Raw genomic sequence first — 23,249 nt, forward strand, 5'->3', positions numbered from 1 at the left:
CCTATAGGAAGCAATCTTAGAAGCTCTTTGAATTTGAAAACTTAAGTCCTTTTTCTCTTGACAATTTTCTATAATTTCTCAGCTATGAACACAAACGTGATTTTAGTAAACCCATACATGATTTCTAATCCCAGGCACAGTTACAGTAAACATAGACGCAATTTCGGGTGATATTTAAACTAACTTTAAAAAAGTTAGAAACAAAATAATTAAATGGTTAAATAAACTCCTTCAACCTGCAAACAAAGATTGGTAACCCGCAAGAAAATAAATTAGTGAAAAATTAAAACCTTTGGTGGGCTTCCACAAGCCTAATTTCAAATCTTGGTTGCAAATTTTACAATCCTGATCCTGAAATGCCCTAAAATTTGAGTATCTGAAATTTGGAGGATCTTCCAAAAACTATATTTTGCATTATAACTCCTAGAGGTCTGAAACCCCTCTCAAACATCCTGACAATATATATGGAATATAACTTAAATGTTATATTCCATATATATTGTCCTTCCACAAGCCTAATTTTTGACTATGTTATAAATTTTTGTTTCTGATAGATCTATGCGCTAAAATATCACACAGATGCGCTAAAGTATGGCTCAAAAGTGCTAAGATCAAACACTTACGCGCTATTATGTGTCCCAAATGCGCTAAAACAATGCTCCTATGCGTTTGACAAGAAAAAAAGGGTATGCACCAGAAAGGTTACAAAATGTTGTAAAGAATGGTCTATAAGCGCTAAACAATGCGATGGATGCGCTAAAGTTTAGCACAGATGCGCTACAAAAAGTTCCGGATGCGCTATTCTGGTATTTTGGTGTGATTGTTGTCAATTAATGTATGCCTGGTATGTGGTATCAGCCTGCAAGAGGAGAAAACAATTCAAACACACACATGAAACATTACATTAGAGGTTAGAAATCCAAACAAAGCAAGTTAAATGAATCTCAACTCTTTAAAATCGTTCCATTTTCCTCTATCTCCAAATATCTTCAAGATTCAAGGTGGCTCTCAGCTTGGAAGAGCACTTGATTTTGTAAGATGACAACCTAAAGAATGAGATTTTAATGATTCTAAGATCTAAATGGAATGCAACCAAGATCCTAGTGATGATTTAGATATGAAACTAGATGATGATAGGATGCAAGATATTGATACGAAGCTTAAACTAGTATGAAAATGATACTAATATGAAGCTAACATGATATGAGATTAACATGATATATCTAAGATTATAATGCTATCAAAATGTTCTAAAATGTTATTCTATCAAAGAGAGATAATATGCTTAATATTATGAGACTATAAGTTTGATGGACAAAGACTTGATTTATTTTGAAGAAGGAATGGGCTCTATATATAGGGAAAATAGGGCAATGGATGGTCACTATTGGATAATCTTAACAAGGGTCAGGATTGAAATTTAATCAATCCATGTTTACAATTCTCACCAATGAAATGGTGACAATTGTCAACAATAGGTTGCTTGAGAGGAGATGGAAGAAGCATTAAATGCTTGAGAAGACATGAAGGTTACCTTAGGAGGTAAGGGTTAAGGTTAAGTTAGGGTCATCCATTGGATAAAGCTTTTACCCAAGGGGTAAACTCTTGTACAAGGGTTAAAGGGATAACCAAGGTTAAAGCCATGAATGTTTGATGAGACCCTTGAGTTAGATGAGGGTTGAGTTATAGAGAAAGTATCTAACTATGCAAGAAGGTTTATTTAACCATTAATGGTTAGGAAGACTTTGTGGGTTAACTTGTTGAAGACATAAAGCCTTTAATGCATTTCAAAGACTTCGGAGGCTTTGAGAAGTGACTTCTCTTTGAGTAGAATTGTGACAATAATTAGGAGATGTATTAGGCTAAATTGGAATGGATTAGAAGAATCTAGAAGGGGTTAAGGAGGTAAGTGGGAGATGTAGGAAAATGCAAGTGGAGGAAAAAGGATTTTAATTAAAATAAAATCACTTTATTTCAATCAAATAGATGCAACTTGCATTTGTAAGATTTTGCAAGTGGGGGGATTTAATTAAATATAAATTTAATTAAATGGGCTAGAAGGGGGATTTAATTAAATGACTTAGATAGAAGAAGGGTATATTAATTAAATCTTAATTTAATTAATAGGCGATTAGAAGAATAGGGATATTAATTAAATCTTAATTTAATTAATTGGAAGAATTAAGAATAATAAAATGAATAAAATTCACTTAATTCATTGTGTAACTTTTAGGTGTCTACAATAATAACTGTTAAATTCATCGGATGTAAATTCACCACCCTGATATGACCTTAAGCATTTAATCTTCAATCTTGTCTCAGTCTCAAATTTAGCTTTAAAGATCTTAAAATTTTTAGAAGCTTCAGATTTCTCCCTCAAAAAAGTAACCCACATCATTCTAGAATAGTCATCAATGATTAGCATAAAATATCTATCACCCTGAAAACTCTTTATTCTAGCAGGACCACATAAATCGGTATGAATAAGATCAAGGACATCATTATATTTATCTTCAATACTCTTAAAAGAAGTTGTGACTTGCTTTCCCAATTGACATTTCTTACATTTCGGATTATAGGGCTTCACAATATTAGGTATATCTCTAACAACCTTAGTTGAACTAATCTTTAAAATGCAATCAAAATTCACATGACACAACCTCTTATGCCATAGCCAATTCTCATCAATTTGTGCAATCAAACATGTCTTCTCACCGAAGTTCAAATGAAAGATGTTACCTTTAGTCTGTGTACCAGTTGCAATATCCAAACCAGATCTATTAATGATTTTGCATTTTCCATCCTTGAATTGTAATTCAAATCCCTTATTTACCAACTGTTCTACACTCAAGAGATTATGCCTTAAACCTTCAACATAATAAACATTATCAGTATTAAATGTTTGCCATCCAATGATATATTTCCTCTTCCTCTGATCATGTATGCTTTGCCATCTCCAAATCTAACTAGTCTACCATCAAATTATTGCAAAGATAAAAACTTCCTTTTATCTCCAATCATATTATGTGAACAACCACTATCTATCACCCATTCATCCTTGTCTTCAATTTTAGCAACAAGGGCCGTTTCCTCATTTTGAATAATAGGTACCTGTGCATCTTCCTTAATAGCCAAAAATACCCATTCCTTACCACTATCAAATCCACTAGCCGAATCTTGTGCCGGTTCATCATCAGAATCAGTTACACTTTTCTCATCCGCATAGTAACATGATTTGTCTTTGTTTCTCCTGTACTTATGTTTGTTTTGATAATCATGGTTAGGGATAAAAGATCTTCTATCTCTCTCTTACAATCTTGAATTCCTCTTAGGACATCCAGGTGCAAAATGACCTATCTTATTACATGCAAAACATTTAAAAGGTGATTTTCCTTCATAATTACTTCCAGTAGGACCTTTAGGTACTCTTCTAGCAAACAGGGCTTCCAGTTGCTCAAACTCTTCATCTTCTTTCTTCATTTCATCCAGTTCCTTCACATATAAATCTTTCCAATCACTCTTGTTGGTTGATGATGTAGGTGCATGAAAACCAGATTTAGTCTTTGCAGCTCCATGAAGACCCAATTCTTCAAGCTCAAAAGCAGACAATTTTCCAACCAAAGTATCCTGGTTAACCAAAGTGTTCACCATTGTTCTTAGCTCATTAATTGCAGTAGCCTTCATCTTGTAAGTCGGTGGCAAAGCTCTCAAAACTTTAGAAACAATCTCATCTTCGCTCAGAGATCCACCACAACACTGAATTCCCATAATAATTTCATTAACTCTTTCCATGAAAGCAATACTCCTTTCATCTTCTTCCATCTTCAGGTTCTCATACCTTACTTGGTAACCATCAAGTTAACCAATTTTAACAGTAGGGTCACCTTGATTCAAAGATTCCAACTTATCCCATATAGCCTTCACATTAGATTGGTTAGTTAATCCCATAATTTGCAGATTAGATAGTGCGTTCAAGAGTGCTTCTCTAGCTCTACAATCTCAATGTCCTTATCTAGGCTTGCCAGAGGGGGATTTCCAAATTCCGGATTGCGAGGAGTATAGCCTTTCTCTGTGATCTTCCAAATTTCTTTCCCAATACCTCTCAAATGAGTCTCCATCTGAATCTTCCATACTTTGTAATTTGTCGAATCAAGTTTAGGGGTTTCTCTACGGAGAACATATGCAGTTGAATTATTAGTTTCCATAGGATCTTCCTCAAGTTGTTAAGCTCATGCAAAAGAGGACCAAGCTCTGATACCAATTGTTAGGATAATCGGTGGACAACTGAGAGGGGGGGGGGTGAATCAGTTGTCAACATATTATAAAACTTTAAGCTCACAAAACCTTCTATCGGAATGCATCGACCAAATACCATAATAGAAAATGTAACAATTAAGCATAAACATGATTTATAAAATAATTAACCAACCATCCATAACACATAACACCAAGATTTGTACGTGGAAAACCCTATAAAGGGGAAAACCATGATGAGAAGCCTACCCACAGTCAAATAATACTTCTACAACAAGTATGTGATTACAGTAAGAGGTTCCTACACATGTAGGAAGGTACATTGCCTAGAGCACACTGCTCATCACAAAAGGATCCTCACTGACTACAAAGAAATCCAGACTATAATCCGGAAAGATGAGTGAATTGCAAGAATAGCATCTCCTATTCATGAATACAGTTCTGGTTAAGCTTAATACCAGAGGTCTTAAACCTCTTTCACAAACCCAATTCAATCACCTATGATCAACCAAAACCTCTGCATATGATTACAACATTATTCGCACACAAATAATCCTATATCACATTAACCCATGATCTACAAAGAGATCTTACAAAATATTTATACCAACCCGAGACCTAAACAATTAGGTCGGCCACCTAAAAGTTAATACAATAGATCCATTACATAACCCCACAAACCAATGAGAAACCAAGTCAGCCTAAGACCAAAACAACATAATCCAAACAATAAATCCAACCGGTGACGCATCGGGAGCATCAACCAACACGTTACACAAACTGGTCCATAACCTAGCAGAATAAGACCCGACCTATAATAGGTTGCCATAAACCAAATGAAACACCACCAATCAACTGGAACATGAACACGATAACCATCAGCATCTTGATAACCTTCTAGAAGCTGCACCAACACCACTTATCAGATTCATCAAAAGATCTTCATCAAAGCACTGCCGGTAAAACCCTTGCCGGTGACAAAAAAGTTTACTAGAAAAAATGATAGCATCCAGATCATCAAATCCCAAACCTACTGAATGTGAAACACATCAGGAGCACATAAATAACCAATCCAAGCCAATACCACAAGCCAGACCAAATTGGAGAATACCAGAGATGATCACCAGATCAATATCAGAGTCCAACCACTCTACCGGAAGCTAGTAGACAACAAAACAACTAGTATTGACATCAATGACAAAACATCAATGCAACACATAATCAATTCCTCCAAATTGCCAACAATGGGTTGGGCTCGTCTTATTGAACTCAATTGGTAAAAAGTATGTCAAGATTCTTGTTTTCAAAGTGTTGGACATTAACTTCCTTGATTTATACATTAGATGTTTTTTTGGGTGAATTAGTCTTTTGTTTATTGCACCAGAAATCCCCAACTTGTTCTTATATTTGGAAATCACTCTTATTGTAAGCAAACTATGTAGTAAATATGTTGATAAGGTTTGCATTTGCATTAACTCTCCTTTCTTTCCATCCTCATCATGGTTCTTCTGCATTTCTGGTGATCTATTTGCAATTGATAATGTTTTGGTTTGTTTACATCTTAAGCAAATTTAGGAAACCCCTAGAATAAAAGATGTGTATCTTGTGGTGTGAGAATGGCTTCCTTCCCCGAATGGAGATCCCCACAGATCATAGTGGAGTTTGTTTTGAAGATCACAAAATCTATAGATGTACATGTTTCCCTTAACATTAAGTCTCCTAATCCCTTTGTTGTGGATTTTCTATTTCACCAAATAGAGATTTTGGATAAGATCTCTACAACTTTGTTATCTGTTGATATACTTTTAACCAAGTAAACTTGAGTCCTAAATATATGTTTGAAACATTGGAAAGTTGGTGGCTGTTGATTTGTTTTTTATGCACCTCAAACACAATAAAATACCAAGGTATTCTATCTTCTCTTGAAAAAATAAACCTCATCTGCTATACAATATGATCAAATGAGATAAATCCAAGGTTTACAATGTGAACTATGCAACTTAAATGCCATGGATAAACTTAGTGGATATGATGTGATTTTGTTGGAATCATAAGGGGACTTATGTTTTGCTTGAACTCATGGAATGTGGAAACTATAGTAACCTATTTGAAAAATAATGGCAAAAGGGATAAGGGTTTAGAGATCCTATACCAATCCTACGAACAATGATAACAATGGATGATATTTATATAGACAAATTCCCTTAAACCTAGTTTTTTTTGCCATTAGGAACAACTACACAAACTTGATGCAATCCTCTAAGGAAATGGAATATTTTCATATTGTAAATTTATCACTCAAATACCCAATGCTGATGAAACCTAAACAAGTATCCACAATCAAACTTAGCACAATGATGAGGTTCAAACTAACTTTACACTATGACTTACAATTAGCAAACCACAAAAAGTATGAACCAAGGAATTCATCACAATATCTTCATAAGTAACCACCATGATTAATGAACTCTAATTAAACTATGAGAAGTAGATACCATGCAACATGTTGAAATGGCACACCAAAATCCATGATATTTTCAATGAAAAAAGTTTTTATTACAACAAGCTTTGGAAACAATCTCCTTTCCTCCTCTACTTTAAATATTTGGCTATTAACTATTAACCTTTATAAATGAAAGATTGAGCCTTTTATAAATGAATCATTACATTTTTAAGGCTTAGATTGATTCTCAAATGAATAGCCAAAATTCAATTATGAAACCCTAATTAGGTTTGGTACAACAAACTCTTTCTTGACCAATGAGATTGGACACATGTCCTCTAAATGTACACCAATAACAATTGACATTAGGTGTACATAAAATAATATACAATGAACCATCATGTGTTACTTGCTCCACCCTTTAATGAATCAGGTTCAATGTATCTGGATGTACTAACTTGAAAGAACTTGAATGGTTTTAATGTGAATAGGATGCCACCTCAGCTACATCATTACAAAGTGTTTGAGATGGGGTAATATCTCTTAGTACTCAACATTATCCAAGCTTGATGTGATGTCATGGGGCATATTTCCAAATTGTATCATATGTGTGATCAAGTCTCTATATTTGATTAAATCTTCTGAAATTATTTGCTTCCCTGATCATATTCTCATGTTGATAATTTCTCTCTTCTTGTGATAGCTTGAACTTGTTCTTGAACATTTCTACTTTATCCTGATCCTCAGTCTAGAAATGTGAAACACACTCTTGAGGTAGCAATTGAATCCATGGTGTTTGATCCTGATTTCATGATACTTAAGCTTGATCCTCTTGTGAAATTTCATCTCCTTACCCTTGACTTGAACTTCTTTGCCATGATGTAGGGTAACTCCATTGTTGCAATTATTTCCTGAACCGGGATCACCTCCTTGCACTGACCTTTATTCTTTGAATTTAGAAGGAAATTAAAGATTGTCTCATTCTTTTTCCTTGTTGAATCCTCATCCTAAAGTGTTTGAAATTATTAACCTTTGCATTACAATGTTGAAAGTGGGAGGTGTAAATATGATCTCTCTCTTGTGGAACCTACTTCATACTTGATATAGTTCATCTTGATCTTCCTTGTTGCCATGTGAAAATTTGACATTCACCTTGCAACTTCCTTGAATGTTGAATTTATCTACATTTCCTTGACTAGGGCAGCATTGCAAGGATGTAGTGTAATAGCGCACATACCTGGGCACAAATTTCCTCTTTAATTTCTCAAATTCCTTCTTTCTTTGCACATTATTGAGTGCATTATTTAGGTGAGGAAGAAGCCGATGGTTGAAATTGCAAAGGAGTAGTGCAATAATGCTCTCTTTCACATCTTGAAGCCTCATTTCATCAAGTTTCTCCACCTTTACATGGTTTTAATATCTTTGTGAATTTCATCCCTTCATGTTGCCATTGAAATGTCGAGTCCTCTTCATTTCATTTTAATTTATTTATGATGTTGATCTCTTTCTCATGTCTTTATATCCTCTTTATGTTGCAATCGATCCTTCATGTTATCCTTTTTCCTTTGCATCAAACTCCAACTCACTCTTCGATATTGAATCCCATTCAATCAGGTCTATAGGTGCATATAAGTGTTCTGATCCACCATCTCTCTTGTGTCTGATTCATCTTCTTCTGTCTATGGTATGATTTCTGCTACTTCTCTTTTGATGTTGAATTATTATTTCCTTCCCTTTTTTGCCTATCAACATTTATGTTGGCATCTCCCTCTTGATGAGATGTAAACTTCGTGCATGCCTTGATAGGTGTTGATCGTACTTTTTCATTGGTGAAGTCTTCCATTTCATAGTCCATCCTTGCAGTGAACTTGGAAAGAAACATTATCAATTAAGGTGATAAAAAACTCAATCCCACACACCTATCTCATAAAACAATATCTATATTTTGTGAATAAAAACTTGAAAATGAGTGCTCTTAGCTTTGACTTTGACTGAGATTTGGGCTTAAATTAGGTCCAATCTGCAAGTTTGCTAAACTTCATACCAAGATCATGCTTCAAATTGGAAAAATACTCCCCAAAAATCACACTAAATCAGGGTTTTCAATAGGTTCGCACTAGGTTAGACCTTTGATTCTCTCTAGAGGTGATGAAATTATCATCAAATCAAGGTATTGGATAAGAATATTATTTAAGGTCTGCTCCTACCCTAATCAATGCGTGAAAATGAATTGAACTGATGGTTGAAAATAAAATTCAATCTCGCTTTATATCATTCTTTACCCTTGAAATTGCACCTTCAATATTAGGCCAACCTATCTTTGGATTGATTGCAATTGAATTTATCTTTGGGTATTTGAAAATTTAGGTCGGACTTTGATGAAACTTTGCAATGTGAAGTCAGAGTTTGAATGACTTGTGTAATGAAGGAAATTAAACTTTACATGTATTTTGAATTTCTCATCTTCACTCATGGATCTTGATGTTGATTTGTATAGCCTTGTGGTATGATTATCCTCATGCAGAGAAATGTTGTCCTTTCTTTTTTTCTCACTTTTTGAGGTATGCTTTCTTGAACTTGAAATTATTTGTGATGATGTTGTATTCATCGCCCCTCCAGGCTAGAAGCATGCCTTAGTCAACTTTATGTTGTGATTTTTAGGGTCACATTGCCTCGTCCTTATGCCTTGAATTTGCAAATGAAGCCCTCTCCTTTTGGTAAAACCTAGATACCCCTACAACATGTTTGTGAAATCCTTTCTTTAAATTGTATCCTTTGATGTTATGATGATCTTAACTTGAGCATCTCTATATCATAATGTCCTCCATCAATCCTATGGTTAAAGCGTGTTGAACCTTGATTTATCCTTATTTCACTATCTTCAACCCTAAATTTTTTTATTTTGATCCTCTTCCAATTATACTTGCTCCTTGTTCCACCCTTGAGTGCATATTTGATGTGAACATGCCTAACTTCCCCCTAGAGTGGGTTTGAAGGCTACCCCTAAGTGGGATTTAGGGATGCCTTTGCACTTAGTGGGCCTTGGTTGAGTGCATAGGAAATTAGGTTTAATATACCTCCGTTGGGTCTGAGTTTATACTTTTTAGGTCTGATTTAAGACCTATCTTTGATACCTTAGGGTTTGATTTGCAACTCTTAAAATTTTGATTAGAGTTTTTGGTTTAGATTTTTAGGTCCTCATGACTGATTTTACTATCTTGCAGATCTGAGTTCTATATTTTACTTCCCTTTAATAGGCACATATGAGGTTCACCCTAGATTTTGATTTTATTTTCTAGAAGTCTGATTCTACTCTTAAGCTTGAGCTTTATTGCCCTTAAGTTTGAGTTTTACCTCAATTAGGTCTGGTTTCAATTTTCTTCAATACTGATGAAGATTATAAACTTGTTGGTGAATCGATCCACTCTCTTGGTTTGAGTTTTCTCTGCCCCTACTCAAAGGTCTGCTCCTTCTATAATACACATTGAATTTGAATTAGAATGGCATTAGAATGGATTTTGATCTTTATCTTATAGGGCTATTTTTCCCTTCAAAAAATGCTGACCTAGGGCCCGTTTATCTTTGAGTGGGTTTTGAGGGTTTACATGCACAAATACAAGCAAGTTTTTGGGGTTAACTTGCACCAAGTCAGACACATGTTGCAAGTGTATGTGTACATGTACACAATCTTGAGTGCAAATATACACAAATGCAGGTTGTCTTAAGTCTTTTTAGTCTTTTTTTCTTGCTTTTGATCAAGTATGTTTGATAATGCTTTGTCACCATTAGAAAGGGTATAAATAAAGGGTTGAAATCTCCCATTCCTCACCTCATCCAATTCACACTTGGATTGAATTAATTCTTCTCTGCTCTACTTAGTATGATAATTGTGAATACAGATCATATCCTTTGACTTTTAGGTTTGATTTTTTCAAGTTTTTCAGGTTTGGTTCATATTGTTATAGGTCAAAGACTCTCATTTAGGTCTGATATAGGTTTTCTTAGGATTGAGCTTCAAACCCTAGGTTTGATTTTTTTATGGTTTTGCTCAGCGAGGTTTATAAAACTTTTACAACTTTCAATAAATTATGACAGAGTTTTACCAAATTTGGCACTTATCTAGGTGGAAGCTTTGACAAGTTTTGCAATATTCAAGATAGGAGTTTAAATAGTTTTTGCATTAGCAACTTAGGAATGACGGAGTTTTATGAGAATTTGCAATCTTCACTTCACGTAAGTTGGAGTTTGGATCATTTTTGTAATTTTGTAAGATTGGTTGGTGTATGCTAGGAATGTGAGTCAACTAATTAAAGCATCTAACATATATCAATGAGGTATTATTTTGAGGCATAAATAAAAAAACAAAATAAAAAACTACTCCCCAATGACGTCCCATTATCCTCTATCTCCAAGGATCTTGTTGGTCTATGATTTGGTTCTCAGTAGTTGCATGACCTCTAAGATGACAACCTAAAGAATGAGTAGCTACACCATGATCCTATGATCTACATGAGTGCTATGATATGATGGAATAAACAATGCTAAATGAAAATGTAGGTTTCTATGCTAAATGTATGCAAGATATCAGAAATACAAGATTTAAGATGTAGGATGAAAGATGCAGGAGAGCTCTTCGATGAAAGTTGAGGATATTTATAACTTTTCCAAGATATGAGCTGAGGTGGCAGGGAACAATGGTCTAGATTTAGCTTGGAGAGATGAATGGATAGAGATGAAGAAGTTATAAAGGGGTTGGGAAGATATGACACTTGTCATTCTTGCAAGGACAAGTGGCAAGAAAATCTCTAAAAAATGCCACATGTCCCACAAGAGGAAAAGTGGCATAGAGGGGGAGGACATGTGGCAAATAAGCCAAGTGTCCTCATGAGGGGATATACACTCCAAAGGAGGTTAGGATAGAGGAAGTTAGAAGAGAAAAGGTTGGTTCAACCCAAGGTTAGATGGTAGGTTAGGCTAGAAGGGTGGTTAGGTTGAGTAGTTAGCATTAGGAAGCATGTGACTAATTTGAATTTAAAAATTCAAATTAATTGGGAGGGACAATTAAATAAGATAAATTATTTAAATCTTGTCATTTAATTAAGAGAATGGAAGAAATAATTTTGAAAAAGTTAACTATATAATAAGTAGAAAAATTAAGAATTTATTAATTAAATAATTCTCTCGAGACACATTTTTAGTGTATATAGTAGGAGTTTGAGAAGTTTTTGCAATGATTTTTCACCAAAGTTGAAGTTCTAAAATATTTTGCATAAATGCTAAGTTGGACTTCAATGAAGTTTTGCATGATGTAGGTCAGAGATTTTGACAAATTTGCATACTATAGGTTTGAATTAGATGAGGATCAACACAAATGTTGATCAAAGTTTAAAAGGGTTTTGCATTGCACAAGGTCTAGGTCAGAGTTCATGAGGGTTTTGCACTAATGAAGGGTGAAGTTTATTTTAGTTGTGCAATTACTTGGTCAAACATTGTAAAAGTTATGCATTACTATTCCAAGTTGGACTTTGTTGCCATTTTTCACAAGACATAGTTTCTATGATCCCTACATTGTCCTTCCCTTGGCAGAATTTACATAAGATTTGTATCTTTCCCCTTAGCTTGCTGGACTTTGAGAGAATTTAGCATTGTGCAAGGTTTATTTTCAAGCATTGTCACAACAAGTTTCCCTTCTAGCCTAATGTCAGACTTTATGAAGACTTTGCACAAAATCATGCTCAAATTTCTCAAAAGTTTTGCATTTTCCCCATCTTGTGCAAGATCAGAATTTGGGTCAATGTTGCAATTTATACACCAAGGTCAAGCTTTAATAATTATTTCCATGATCTAAATTCCCTTTGTGTGAAAACTCCTAATTTTCTCAATCACTTAGCCTCAAATGCAACACTAAAGCTTGATAACCTTGACACTACGCCAACACTTAGCATTTTGACAATATCATTTGTTGCTCTTAACAATTCTAGTTTTGATCCTTGAAATTGTAGATCAAGATCCACAAGAAAGACCTACAATTCCTAACAGAATCGCAAGTAGACTTTCCACTCGAACATTTGAGCAACAACTTTGCAATATTGCAATATTAAAAAGATTTCGTGATTTGATCATCAAACATCATTACTTGACTCAAACATACTCTAAGGACAAACCTGCACTCTTAAGACTTACTCAATCTCAAGCTAACCAAACCTAACCATCTCACAAGAAAGGCTAACAACCTAAGAAACTAATGCCAAGCTAACAAAAATGACTACCCTAAAAATTAAAAGTGGTGTTCACCATTTGCAATGGGGTGATGTGTGAAAATGTCACAATAGTGGCTACCTTAGATTATGTCAAATCAAGTTTTTCACAATATGGACACAATTATGAATGCCATATTTGATCTACATGAGTAAATTTTAACCATGCATAGAGATCATATGAATCACTACAATTAGCTGGGTAGGAAGTTTAACATTTTCAGTGTTGAGGTGGATTTCTATGGGTAATACCATATTTACTTGTATTAGGGAATGAAAATATAATGATACCTATTTGTGTATATAGGGGTGAATCCAAATTGATTCTTAATTTGACAAATCCTTCCTATGGTGGTTTAGGCTCCCATGTTTTATGTAGTTTGTGTTAACTAGGTGGAACTGATATAATGCATATAAGGTTACTCTGTTGACACTATATTTATTTGTGTAATATCGGGGTATAATCCATATTAATTATTAGTTTGAAAGTACTTTTATATTGGTTTAGGCTCTCAAGTATCATGTAGTTTGTGTTATTCAGGTGGAATTGATAGAATGCATGAAAGGTTTGTCTGCACCGATTCTGATGCACGCCTTGCTGATCACCAATTTATAAGAAAAACATAGAAACTTACAAGAAATTGTCAGGAAATTAATGATAGGAAGTCCAATTATGAATCAAAAAAACAATTTACTTCACTGATAGACTGCATCTAATGTGGCAGGAAACAAAATGAGTTTGCTTAGACAATAAAAATATGTTGACTTATCTTTTGACATTTGTCCTTGATGACAAAACTACTAATGTTGGTTATTTGGCATCTAGGTGATTGACATCATTGCATCTTGGTTTGGAATTCAGTATTCTAGTTCAGTCACAACATTGTGATCTTTTGGCTCCTATTCAGTTTTGATGACATTGATCTTTTGGCTCTATGTGCAGATTAACAAACATCTTGTTTACAGGGTTGTGGTTCATTGTTCAGGCGATTGTTTTCAGATTGGAAGTGTAGACACCTAAAACTTGCACAAATAATTAAATGAATTTTATTTATTTAATCATCATTTATTCGCCTATTAATTAGACTAAGGTTTAATTAATATCCCTATTCCTCCAATCAATCTATTAATCAAATTAAAGATTTGATTAAAATCCTTTTCTTCTAGCCTAACCTATTAATTAAGCTAAGGTTTGATTAAGTACCCTTTAGCCATTTAATTGAATAAATCTTATTTATTTAATTAAAATCCCCTTTCTCCCTTTTAATTGAATTTATATTTGATTAAATCCCTTTGGATTTAAATAAATCATTATTTATTTTTGAATAGTTCCCCCACTTGCAAAATCTTACAAATGCAAGTTGCACCCCTTTTGGCTAAAATAAATCTTTTATTTTATCTAAAAATGCCTATTTCCCTCCACTTGCATTCTCTTACATTTTCTATTAGCATGCTAATATTCTTATAGAACCCCTCATTATCCTAATTAATCCAAAGCCTAACCAATGTTAGTATTTATTCAAATTAAAAATACTACACATCTACCCATACCCACATGTGAATCCACATGGGACTCACAAGTCACTTCAAATGTCCACATCACCTTTGACCAAGGGATTCTCACACATGTGTGAGGATTCTCTTCCCCATAGAGCCAGCCTACTCTTTCCTCTTTTGGCCGGTGTGTCATAAACTCTCTTCCACTAGCCCTTACACCTTTCCACAAGTGTTTCCACGTGTCACCTCTTGGACTTCCCAAGACTTGCTCACACATGTGTGAGCACATTTACCATTGCACCCACTTCTCCTTGTGACACTTGTCACAAGGCTAAGCCTTCAAACCTGGGACCACATTCCCTTTCAATCTTAGCCCTTGATCAATCTTCAATCTTGACCGTCGGTTTTCAAGCCTCCAACTATATAAATTGAGCTTTTATCCATCAATCAAGGAGAGACTTATAATGAATTTTGGATTCTAGATCAATCATCTCATGCATCAAACTTATAGTCATTTTGCAGGTTATCAAGGAGCTCAATTTGTCTTAGTCTCATATCTTGCATTCAATCTTGCATTTCATCTTTTCATATCATTTGATCATCTAGCTAGGATCTTAGTTGAATTCATTTTGATCTTGGCATATCCTTCAATATTGTTCTTTAGGTTGACATCTAAAAGATCAAGTTCTTTTCCAAGTGAGAGCCACCTTGAATCTTGAAGATCCCTGGAGATAGAGGAACATGAGACGTGCTTGGGGTTCTTGATTTTGAAGTTAACTTAGTTTAGTTTCTATTTTGATTTCTAAGTCTAACATAATGTTTCATGTGTGTGTTTGATGTTGTTTGACTCTCTTTTACAAATTCCACACTTTAGCACACATTTTGGTGAACCGGACGCGAATCTTTACAAAAATTCATAACTCTTCTTTATGCCACTGACCTCATGATTAATGTTCATTTTTTTATTTGGTAACCGTTGCTAAAGTTATCCACTTTAACCTTGATTGACTACCTTCACCAAGTTTCTGCTATTTTATTGACTCAATCGCCTAAGTTTGTCAATAAAAAGGTGAGAGAATTAGAGTTTTAGTTTCTACAGTTTGTCCTTTGATGAATGTTCATGCTGCTAAACATTATGTTTTGATGAAGGTTCATACTCTGTTTCAGAACTTCTATTTTCACACAGGCAGGGAGGTAATTGGTATAGGTCGTAGACACGACACTTTACACCTGCCCGTGATATGTGTTTGAAATTTTCTAAAACCTTCCCATCGAATATATTTGGTGCATTTCATAGCATTCCATGAGTTTGTGGCATTTAGCTCTACCCTAGAGATTGCATGTACTTGATAGATGATAATGCTTGCATAGGCCCAAAAGCTTTTATTGCCTTTTCAATGCATCCTTTATGCATTGGTAGATGCCCATAACCTGTCCTCAGCTCCCATCATGGTGTAGGCAGGGAGAAGCAATGATACTAACAATTAGTTGTCAACTTTGGCTTTACCCCACCCACTTGCATTTTCTTGAAATTTTTTCAAGTTTTTTTCCTCGAATCCATTTTGTGTATATCATGCATTTACTACTTCCAAAGCTCCATTACACCATAGGTAGGCCGCATGCTAGAAAATTTGGTCAATTTTATTTTTAAACCTGTTATCAAACAATCAGTGCTGCACATTATATTTGCTGGAAAATTTATCAAGCTTGGCTTTATGACTGTCACATGCATTTGCTTGAAAATTCCTAGTCTTTTTATCAAATATGTTTGTCACATCCATTTGCTGGAAAAATCTTAGTCTTTTAATCAAATACGCGTATCACTTGTATTTGTATTTGTTTGCATTATAAATCTGTTGAAAAAGCTCCCATTTTGGTTTAGACTAATTTTACACCCAACAATATAATTTTCTTAAAAATTGCTGAAGGTTGATAAAGAAATCCATTTTGTGTGCAACCTGTATTTGTAAGGACCCACTTGTCCTAACCCTAGTTAAACCAAACTTAAACTCACTGTTTTAATTAAAAATTAAATTAACCATTATTGCGCATGCAAAAGCAATGATTATCAACATGCAAGTAATAGATAAGTAACTGAACAACCATGCAACTCATAAATAACATGTAGAAATTAAATGTGCATGCGAAAATAACAAACTAAAATTACGCATGAGGATCGAATAGAATGCAAACCATAATTAGTTAAGATATCGAATTATGTATGCGCATGTGTAGCGTAAATCGTATGCATGAAATTATTACAAATTAAATTAACATGCAAAAACTTATAATTAAATAATCTATCAGATAATTAAATATGACCATGCATGCATGCGTAAATGAAAACTAATCTAAGAAAGTAAATCATGCATGTTAGTGGTTTAGTATGTTAGTAGCTTTTTCTCTTCTTTTCTTTGTTAGTTACATTGCATGGCGACTTCTTGTTGCTTTACATGATGTGACCTTATAGGTCTTTACATAACTTTTCATGTGACCATCTTGGTCTTTTCACTAAGATAAAAATATACATCATATGATTATTACATAAAATTTTATCTGAAATCTCTGACTTTCTCTGTCTTCGGATGTGTCGCCTCCATTTGACCTGGATAACCTCCTCTCGCAAATCGGATGACAAACATATGACCCAGGCATTTTATCCGCCCAACCAAATGAAGCATAAGCTTCCCGGTGCTCTTGATAAGCTCCCGTCCCTCACAACGGAGTATCCTAGCAAGCCGGTACCAACTATTAGTAAAGGAATCCTGTGCAATCATGTAGAACTAACAACCATCCTGGTTGAACTAACTACATGTGTTATGGCAGGGAGATAAATAAATAAATAAATACGATGGCCATCATTACCCTATTGGAGAGGTGAAGAAAATCACCCTTCCCTGGTTAACCCATAAACAAGCACTCTCATTCCATAATCATCCCTCATAGACAGAAAAATAATTAACCCTCCATGGATTAATGTCAGAATAATATTATTATATGTTTTCTTTATAAACTTTTATAAATTTTCCCTTTATAATATAATTTCCTCAAATCAAAATTAAATTTTAATATTTTCAATAATTCTAAATTAAGAATCTCTATTTAAGTTAATATAATATTTAAAATCAATTCCTAATATATATTTATTAAATATTTTAATTGCTTTTATTGTTTTCTTAAAAATTCCTAAATCAATCTTGAAGTTAGAATTTACCACTATCAAGACTTTCCAAATATAGTCATAATGTTTCAGTCTTTTCCTAAAAACCCAGATCCCAATTTCTTTGAAATTTTCACAGTAGTTAGAAATATTTGAAATGCAAAAACCCAGTAAATTTCCTTAAAACCCAGTTTCTACTTTTTAAGATACATTAAGAAGAAGGCGTTGATAACACAATTGACACATCAAACAAACTAGCATTAAATCCAGACAACATCCAATTACTCTCAACAAAAAAACAATACCAGTCATTTGATTTCATAGATAGAAATCTTGTGGTAAATAAGAGATTAAAAACCTACCTCTAACAAATTTATTCCCTGTACTTAAATTTTTAATCAGAAATTATGACAAAAGGCACAATTTTTAAAGGAAAAGATCAAATTAAGACTCAAATAAAATATGTAAAATAAATGAACCTGGCTGTGAGAAAGAAGAATCACAGGCGTTTCCCAAATTTCAGACAATCTCTTCAATCTACCTTGTCGACTTCATAGCAATCACACGAATCAAGAAGCTCAAAAAGAATTGGAATGATCAAATAAGAGATTTATCCTTATATTTATAAATATTAAATTTCTAAAAATAAAATTTAACTGATTGCATGATTAAGTTCTAAAAATAAAACTAAATTTTTAATTATTAAATGCATGATTAGAACTCACAAAATAATTCTTAAATTAAATCACAAATTTGTTAGCATGATTTTAAAGATTTAGTTTTAAAGAAAATAATCTACTAATTTAATTATTTAGTTTTCATCATGCCTTGCATGTCGTCATAATTTTCCCTAAATTTTGTATCTTACTATTTACTCATGCATTGTATCTTGCATGTCGAAAATATAATTTATAATCTTGATTATACATATATATTTAAATTATTTTATTAATTAATATTTTAATAAATTCCTTGAATTAATCCCTTTTTTTTCTAAAATTAGTCCTCTAATTATTTACAAGATGTTATCTCTTTAAATAGCTTTAATTTATTTTGTAATTTAATTATCAAATAACTTATATTTTTTAATTACTCACTTTTAAATAATTATATTATAATTAATTTCTAGCTTGATTGCAATATTAAATACTTGTATATTCAATAATTTATCCTTATTATTATTTTATTTTTATTTTAATAATTTTATTTTATCATTTTATATTAAACTCCCTAATTTAATTTACTAATTGCTTATCTAATTGGGTACTTTGCACAAGGTTCCAATACTTAGGTTGCTACTGGCGAGCTAGAAAAACCCCTCCTCGGTCATATGTCTGCCTTTGACGATTAACCTGCAACTTACTCCAACTCAACAGAAGGTCATCAGATCACGATAATAAAATGCATTATTCATATTATCAGGTTTAAAATCTAGCTAAAACATTAATATCATTAATGATCATAATTGAAAATAATAATTCATCATCACTAAATAACGATATTATAAAATAACTGACCATCATTAATGTCATTAAACCACAAAATACCATCTAACATCATTAAAAAGCTAATCAAATAATTACGTGCAAAATGTAAACAGTATAAGTATCTGGCATAGTAAAGTAAATCTAACTAGGGTCTAAGTCAGGTCGTGACAGTATTCATTGCAAACCATGATACAACATTTCTTTCAAGCTTTTTGTCAACAGTCACGTGCCTTGTTTCTACATCTAAAGGAAAGGTGCTGGCAAAAGGTTGTGTAATCAGGCTTTACGCTAGCCAATTGGCTTGCAAGTTTCTATAATCTTTTCACTAGATATGCTTTATGCAATCTGTGAGATGACATCTTTTTAAGGTATCCTGGCAGACAATTTATGCAGGTCTGACGATATTTGACTTGGCACCTTATTCAACAAATTCATGGTATGCATATCCTGATATGACGTTTTATTTGAGACAATCTATCAACTAGTGCTGAGAGTATGTTGGTGTAGGTTGTCAAATTTGGCTTTACATTTGCTAATTCTTATGTGTGGCTCTTTTTGTATTAACAATTCTTGCATCGAACCTGTGTGTGTGTAAAGTGGACCTTTATCTGTATCTAGAATACACAACACTTCAATTAAGTCATTAGATACATGGTTAGTAATTCAATAATCAATGAATAATAAACCATTACAAAGCGACCCATTGCCTTCTAGTAGATGCGAGTTTAGATTTCTCTCAGATTGCTAAGCTATCCAGTGACTAGACAACACCTAAACGAAGGATTTTTAAATCTATATGAGCATGAATATGAGCTAAATGGATGCAAGATTTAAGCTAGATATGCAAGATTAATCTAACATGATTTAAGCAATATATGAATATTTAAGCTAAATGATTTAAGCAATTTGAAATAACTAATATGCAATATCTCAATGCAAATTCTCAATGAACCTAGAGCAAAAACAACATAATAACAATATATTCTCCAGGATCCTTGAATGAGAGATGAGAGCCTGAATTTATAGAAAATTCAAAAAGAAACCAAAGGTTGAGATCAAATGATGATAAGCGGTCAAGATTTTTCAAGAGGAAGCACAATCTAGGTGAATTGATGTGATTTTTCTCAGTTTTAAAGGAAATTGACCTAAAATTAAGATAAAATTAGAAAAAACTCATTTATTCTCTATTTCATTCAATTTTAATATTTAAATGTTTTTATTGCTTTCTTTGAGATTATTTATCAATTTTTAATTTGTTTTTCAAGATTATCTCCAATTGATTTCCTTTCTCAATTTTTAATATTTTTTTTGTCAATTAATTCCTTTTTTGAAGATTTAATGACAAATTGATTTATTTAATTAAATATGCTAGGATATTCAATAAAATAAATAGGATAATTGTTTTTAAAAATGATTTACTTGGAATGATTTAATTAATTAAATAAATATTTAATTAATATTGGTTGATTAATTTGCCATGTGACATTTGATGATTTTAGAAATTAATTGTGTGCTCAAGATTTATTTAATTGCCTTTGGTTAGGACCTTGGTGACGTTGTCGAGATTAGGGGCTCATGGTTTAGATGGCCATTTTTAGGGTATTACATTTGCCACTCTTTGAATTAATGTGCGAGCAGCGCGTTGGTTCAAAGAAAATTTGATGTCTAGGAGATACTTGTTTTGAACTTGATTGATCACAAACCAGATGAAGAGCGAGGTGTTTAGCTTGATTTGAAGCGATGAAGCTGAACAAAGTTTGATTAAAGCGATACTGATCCCGAACTTGATTGAACTAGGAATGATAGAGAGCAAAGATACCGAACTTGAACTTGATTGATCAAGAAACAGATCTTACTGATCTAGAACTTGATTGAACTAGACACAGTGAGCAAAGATAAAATCGATCTTGAACTTGATGGATCAAGACACGATGAGCGAAGATAAACTGTCCAGCTTGATTTGAAGCGATGAAACTAATATGCCCCTAGAGATTGATTCGATTAAGATGAATGAGAGATCTCAACTTGATATGAAGCGATGAAGCTGAGATGCCCCTTAGCAATAAGAATTTGATTTTCTTTAGTTGAAAATATTTTTTTCCTCGACTTTTGATGAAGACTTGAAAATTTTCTCGACTTTGAAGATGTGAGGTCATAAGGTCATGAGTATGCCCCCTCGGGAGCGAAATCGAAAGATAGTGAGGGTTGTGCAATGATTTTAAGCATTTATTTTGAGCAATTATAAGTTATTTGAGCACAAAGATTAATGTTGAAGATTAAAATCAGAGTTAATGTGAGAATTAAATTGAGATTTAGCATTGATTAACGAGAAATTGAGCATAAATTGAAAAAGAGAATGAGCAGTTGATGAAAGCGCTAAGTGGTCAACATCGTGAAATTTCGATGAGAGAATTGATGTCAGATTTTGATTTCGATCCCGAAAATGGACTCAGGACAACCGATTTATGAGCTCTTGATTTGATTTCATCGTACTTTGTTGATTGATTATGAGATGTTGTTCTATATGCTTTATTCTATATGTATGCATATCTTTTTAGTATAGATGAATGAATGCAAATGGAATATGGATGTTTATTTTTGTTTCTTTTTATGCAAATAAATGATGATGCAAATAAATGAGGAGAATGAGTAACTAGTAATGCAAATGTTTATTTTTCTTCATGAAATAATATGAATGTAAATAAGTATAAAATGAACTGTATGGATCTATATAAGATGCTCATGTATGCAACTAACATCTCAATATACATGTACTCGATCAGAGAAATGATGATAAAAAAGAGACCACTTAGCTGAGAAATGAGGATGCTTCAAACTCTCATTCAAAAGATAAAGAGATCATTGTTATCATGCCAAAATCACTCGAAATGCATAAAATTTAGAATGAATGCAACCTAAACCTAGTCACTAGATTTGGAATGCTTAATTTTCATCACTGAGCGTTTTACAAACACAACAAGCAAAATAGAGTTCATTTCTTTGCATATGCAATATTATCTTGTCCGCAATGACCCTTTGTTCGTTCATATCCTTGGACAAATTACGCATGCATCCGGATTGCACATCAAATAAATTCCCTTAAAACAGAAAAACAAATGACTCCAACCTCCCTGTAGCATAAAAATAAGCGGAGTCAAGGTATGTGTGGTGATTTCACCTTGATGTGAAGGCACTTATCACAGACACCCAGCTGATTAGATGTTTCCAGATCATTAGAATCATTCCTACAAGCAAAAAACAAAGAAAAGTATCATGCCCCCAATCCTTACTCCTCTTAGTCAAGATAGACTTCCTCGAGTTACTCAGAGGGAATAATAATCGAAAACTAATGTAAAAGACATCACACAAAGAAAAATTTCATGCATATCTCAAACAGTTTAGTGATTGTTTTCAGTAATGTTGTTTTGCTTGTGTACTCAGTGATAAAACTCTTTAGTAGTCAGGAGACAGGTGAGTGACTCAGAGTGGATGACCAAGTTTCACTGACGTAAATATGACTTGGTGGATACTACTTAGGACATGTAAATTGCTCAATCGATTAACCTAAGACTAGGACATTAATCGGTTTCAAGCCATGAGGGTACCAACGAACCAGGATGTCACAAAAGTGACTGAAACATATGTACAAGTGAAAGCGATTATGCATGAAAGCGGGAAATGCCAACATTGCGTTGATAGATGGAGTGCTTGAATACAAGAGGTGCCTGTTTGCCAGGTTTTCACTTGCTTGGCAAAGATTCTTTTTTTTTATTTTTACCAAGGTGCCTATTTTACTAGGTTTTCACCAAGGCATTTTCTCTTTTTTTTTTTCTTTTTTTAAAATTTTTTTCAGGACTTTTTCCGATTTTTAGGATTTTGTCAAGACTTTTTCCAATTTTTAGGATTTCTTCAGGACTTTTTTAGCTGCATAGGCTGCTGGAGCAGAGAATATTTAGGTGAAGAATTTGTTTAGGTGGATGGTGTTGATCGGTTCACGGAGCTGTTCTCCTTCCGATGCTGAGAGTTGATAGGTAGTAGAGCCAAAGGCTACAATAACGATGTAGGGACCCAACCAGTTGGGTTCAAACTTCCCTTTGTTGTCTCGAAACTGTTGATTCTTAGGATTTTCTCTCAGAACAAGGTCACTAACC

Source organism: Cryptomeria japonica, chromosome 11 (genome assembly GCF_030272615.1).
Source record: "Cryptomeria japonica chromosome 11, Sugi_1.0, whole genome shotgun sequence".
Classification (NCBI taxonomy): domain Eukaryota; kingdom Viridiplantae; phylum Streptophyta; class Pinopsida; order Cupressales; family Cupressaceae; genus Cryptomeria; species Cryptomeria japonica.